Here is a 5,866-nt window from a genome sequence, read left to right as displayed (position 1 = left end):
CCAGAGAGACAACTTCACTCGTGAACCGCCATGTTTACAACAAAGCATTTTAGACATCCCAATCTGCATGAAATCATCTCTCACCTCTGTTGTCTTTCAAAGGTTTGCCTCTACCCGCATTCTGGCTTAATGATGCCAGCCATGGGGCTTCTGTAGACGAAGATGGTCCGAAAAACCACTTATAAATTGATAAACCTACCAGATTTGAGGCATCTTTCCCTCTTCCTCAACACGAAACTGTTATTTGCACGTGATGGCTAAACCTGAGCCCACAGTGACCCAAAACCGCAGCTTTTTGAATGAGATCTTTTTATATGGCGTCACCAAGTGCTGTACACCGTTTATCGCGAAAAAAAAAGAACTAAGACAATAGGAAGCACTTGGGAGAACTTGGGACTTGAGAGGTAATGGCTTAAAAAACGGTACAGTATGACGAGGAACGTTTGAGTGCACTTGTTGCACAGAGATGTAGAAAAACCATTTCCATTCGTGGATTACGGACCAATCTGAGGCCGTTATCCATTTCAGTTTGGGTAAACTTGTGTTTTGTAGGGCATTCTTTCGTAGCATGTGATTGGCTATGCACGATACAATTTGTCAATGCTGATTGCTTCGTTTACATAGTGGGCAAGTAGCCGTTGAACGGAAGTGGTTTTTCGTTTCAGCACACCTTCGTGGGGAAGGAAGGCGTGACGAGGCCCTAAGAACGGGTCGAAGAACCACTGCAGATTCTTTATGGTGTCGTGTCCAAGCGATTTGTGAATATTGGGGTGCTTACCATTTAGCCAAAAAATCCGGAAATTTCGGTTTGGAGTCAAATGGAAAGGCAATTTTCCGGAAAATCTTTTCGGAAATTGTGGACAACCTCCAGAGGTAGGCTTCTTTTTCCTTTCGGAACGGAATTTGCGAAATGCTCTTACCATTTGAGAGAATTCTTCCGTTTCCAGGCCCTTTCTCACAAGATCGAGTAAAATATGCGGGATGGAATGCTGTGTATTAAATGGTAAGCACCATTCTCATCCGGTTGGTCATTAAATTCGGAAAATCGCTTACCTTTATGCAACGATCATTCCATCCGGATTATTTGGCTAAATGGTAAGCACCCTTGATCTCTTTTAATGGGGTTTGCTCGTTGAATGAATGCGGAAGCTAACTGGTGTATCTGCGTCTCTGTGCTCACGGGTTAATTTAAAGTGGTCCAATTTCCTTTTTGTCTTCAGATTTTTAAAGCGTGTTCGCTTAACACCTAACTGGCAAAATTTTGACCGATTGGACCTCAGAGGGTTGGATCTAGAGAAAATGACGTCATTTACTCACTAGCTTAAAATTTCAGCGTGCAAACACAATTTATTATATATGCAAAACAAGGCTTTGAAAATCTGAAAGCCCGAAACTCCCGTGCTGCATCTTAATTCAGCCGCGTACACACGCATTGCATTCTTCAACTAGTGAGTCTTTGACAACATTTTCTCCTAGACCCAGCTCTCTCAAGATTTTAAAGTTAGTAATGGCGGACCAATAAATAAGAATATTCCAGTTAATATAAACAGGTGTCTTTTTAAAATCAGAACTTAAAACTTGCGTCAGTTAGTGTTTAGTCAACATAGTTTTGAAATCCAAAGAAAAAAAAGAATTGTTTTTTTGGTCGTAGTACCACTTTAATGCTAGAATGATGAAAAAAGTTCTTGAGATAGGACGTTTTCAACCAACCTCTAGAGACACCAATAACAATAGAGAAATGTACTACTTCTGGTGGACGAACAGAAGACTCTAATAAGTGAGCTTTTGTTTTCGTCCACCAACATGGCGGCGATGACGTCACGTGAACATCAGCGACGCAAACAAAATGGTGAACAATTAGGCAATTTCCCTTTTGTCCAACTTTTAAAATAATGTCGTTCGAAAACATGGCGCTTTTAATTTAGTCGCCGCATTATTCAAAACTTGACAAGAAAAAGAGTGTCGGCCCCAGGAAAAAAAAAACCGAAATCAAATTATTTTAATTGCCACTGCGAGCTCTCAAACTCTTCCGATTAAGAACGTGTCTGTCCACGAATTCGTTGACTTGAAGCAATATATATTTGTAGCCAAATCAGCAAAGTTGCTGTACTACATAACAAGCAGCAAATGGCCAGTTTCCAATTTAAATTTATTAGAACTTCGTCAACTACATTACAACCAAAGGAACAGCGAACACAATCTTGTCCAACGATCTTACATTAATTGATATAACCACAACTCGTTTACATATAAGGCCTCACATTTAAGGAATCAGCTTCCTCCATTTGTCAAGCAAGCGTCCAAGGTGTGTGACTTTCGTAAGAAATTGAAAACATTTTAAATTCTTAAATTTTAAAGCCAGCTATAAACGTAATTATTGCATTTCTTAGGTTTTTGCCTCACCAGTGAGTGAGCCTGAATCGATCGAACGAGGCAGCATTCTAATCGGAAAAAAAAAAAAACGAAACATTTTTATTCGAAACGCAAGGGATTGTGGTCAAAGGCGCAAGGAATTGTGGTTATGCGCGGTAGGATTTTGTTACAAAGATTACAAAAGTTCCCCGCTTGCAGATCTCTCTTTTCTTTGCGTTCGCTGGGCTCACGCAAGGCAAAAAGAAGAGTCATCTGCTAGCAGGGAATGACAACAGAAGCTTGCAGCCTGCTCAGTTTTTTAGTCTTCTGGCTCATTTTCGCATCTTTGATGCTTCTTTTATCCGTGTATATAAACCTCATCGCAGCTTCGTGAAATACAAATGGGAAAGCTGTCAGGCTGAACTAAACCGATGAATGGTCAAGACAGTTAAATATGAGTGTTCCGATTGAAGGGCATTTGGCGTTAGCGAAAGGATCACACATGTCAAAAATCTCTATGGTCTCCCACCCAGACACTGAATAAGTCACGAACTCCTGGTGGCCTGACCCTTTTTTGCATCCTACAACAAAGGTGGAACAAACCTTATTGCGACGTCGCATCAAAAATCGCCTCTTTATCCCATGTGGAATCCCAAATCAAGCCCGAGTTAACGCTTTCACAGCCTCTAGTTATAACGTCTTTTCCGCTGAGAATCCGGCTGACGAATCGCAATCCCCGGTGTTGTCTGTAATTTCTTCGTCAACGCCATTCGCATTGACTACGATTCCTCCATAGGCTTGGACATTTATTAAAATATACCCAAGCTCAAGCTAGAAGAAGCGTAATCAAAAAGGCTGAGACTGTGCTCTGGTCTGAAGATATGTAGAACCCGAATTCAACATCAACACAGTTTCGTGCGCGGCATTGTTTAATTACTTGGACGCTTACTAATCGACTAAAAGTTTTGGAACTTTCGGTGGAAATCCAATGGCATTTGAAAGGTAGTTCCCTCTCAGTTTGGTCTGACCGAAATATCTGTAGCTATAATGGAGGACATTTCAGTTTCATAACATGTAGATGAATATCCCGCAATGAGACAAAAACTTAGGCTGCGACAAAGACTTCAAGAATGTTACCGAACTTAAAAAAAAAAAAAAAAAAAATCACACTGTTGTAACCATGGCATTTTGTGAATTGAAGTTATGTGGCCTGAAAACTTTGTATCAACATTCCACAAATAAAATTGGTCAGTATTAACATTGTGGTTGCTTTATTGAAAATTATTTAATAGAAGGAAGGCTGAGACAGTTCTTTTCGGATATCCATATACAGAGAAGCTACTAAAACTCTGACTGACTTGAAAAAATATATATACGTCACAAAACGACTGACAGTATGTTCTGCGAGTCTGACAGTCAATGCTTTGGTTCATGACAATACTTTCGTACAAAGTGAGCAAATCTGAGTCAAGGGGCGTACGAGGAAATAAAGAAAAAAGAATCCAAATCCAACTACGTTTAGAATGATTGGGGTGCCTTGCAGAGGGCCACAACGATGAACACGAGAACGTTGGCGTAAAGCCACCGCCATACTGGATTTGACACGGGCGGGGATTGGGGACCTCCCTCATCCCCACTCAGTCTCCGATTATCCCACACCCCTTCGGTTGCAATAGAGTGTTTTCATTGGACGTCACGGCGGCCATGTTGGTGTAGCTAAACAATACAACGGCGGCCATGTTGGTTTACCCAACTAATCCTCTGGGAATTGAGCTCTATATTATCATGCAAACGTCTTCTTTTGCTTCGGTGGAAAAACAAGGTTAGTGATCACGAGAGTGAAAACACTCTATAGGCCACTTTCGATATATTAAAATTCAGCTTGAAAGAAAGGTTCAGAGAACGAAGACAAAGGCGAGTAGATGATATGCTAATAGAGAGATAATACATCACGTTAAAGGAAAACGTCGGACTAAAATTTGCGTTTTGCCCAAAACGGAAGAAACTCGTTTGATATGACCTCAATTCTGGCGTGATAGCAGCAGGTATCAGGTAACTTTTCAAGAGAGAGAGACGAGTTAGAATAACATAATTTTCATGCTTTAACGACAATCAGCAGCCCCCGTTTCGAGTTTGCCGTTTCAAGTAAACGCAATGCTTTGACGTTCATTGCAACTAGCTCTATCCTTTTTGTCCTCTCTTCCTCACCATCAAGCTGAATATTGATATTTCGAAAATGGCCAATTCGTTATTTTCATACTCCCATAACACACTTTGTTTGCTCCCCAAATTATGTATAAACCATTGTTTTCAAATATTTCTAAGAGAATTTGAAAGCAATGGCTCATGGCAAAATTGGGAGGAAGAGGGGGTGGGGGGGCAGGCAAAGTGTATTATGGGGAATGTGAAAATAGCGAATCTTCTTCCCGTTGCAATGTACTTGCCGGCCAAACTACTGCCGGGTAATTCCTTTGGGTTTTAGCAGTAATTTGATGCCTCTCTCGTTTGAAGAACTTTACTCCCTTCAGGCAATAAGCGAGGTGAAACACCAACGAAAAAGCTTTAATCGTGGACAAAACTCTAAGGAAAATGATGCTTCCAAGCGCCCAGTTGTAAACAAACAATTGACCGTATTTCGACTCCATCCCCCGACTCAATAGGGACTTTACGATCTACGACGGTGACGTCACCTCAAAATATAACATTGCACGATCGTAAGTTTCTCGCGGTTGGGTCATCTCGTTCGCCTCGTACAATGTGGGCGGAGTATCCTGAAAATAAATTGGGCCGAGCGGTTTGCGAGTAAATATGGAGAATTATAGATTCACATTTGTGCCCTCGCGTTGTCGTCAAAACCTCAAATTTGATTTGAAGTGGTTGTTTTGTAGAGAACCGCACGAGTATGTGCTGAAATACGTGCCGCACGATTAGTTTTCCTCTTTTTAAAGACGGCGCCTACTAATTCAAAGGTATTTTTGCGCGGTTTACTGAATATGCGGGAAAAGCAGATCTTAACTAGTGTTATTGAAATCCAAAAAGAAAATTGGGGATACCCACGCATTTTTCGAAGATAATTCATCAACAATATTTGTAAAAAGCTTTAAAATACAATGCTATGTATGGCGTTCTTTTCAAAATTGAACCTTAATCTTCTCTGAAAAATGCATGGTTACCCCCAGTTTTCTTTTTGCATACCAAGAGAACTTGCTAAGTTTTGTTTTCTCCGCATAGTTTTGAACCGCGCAAAAATATCCCTGTATTAATAAGCACCCCCGATAGCAAATCCGCGTATCTCGAGATGCGCAGAACGTAAGCGCAATAACAATATATGTTTCGTGACGTTGACGACCTCGTCGTACATCGTAAAAAAAGTCCCTAATGTTGTTTTCTGGGGGACACGAACAGTTTCCTGGAAATCAACACTTTCCAAATCAACATTGGATAGGGGCAGGGGAGAGGGGGGAGGAGAAGTAACTCCTGTGTAATTCACAAGGGAGAAATAGTGAACAAGTGC

The sequence above is a fragment of the Montipora capricornis genome, chromosome 14 (assembly GCF_036669925.1).
Source record: "Montipora capricornis isolate CH-2021 chromosome 14, ASM3666992v2, whole genome shotgun sequence".
NCBI classification, from domain to species: Eukaryota; Metazoa; Cnidaria; class Anthozoa; order Scleractinia; family Acroporidae; genus Montipora; species Montipora capricornis.
Note: the sequence above shows the minus strand (reverse complement) of the source record.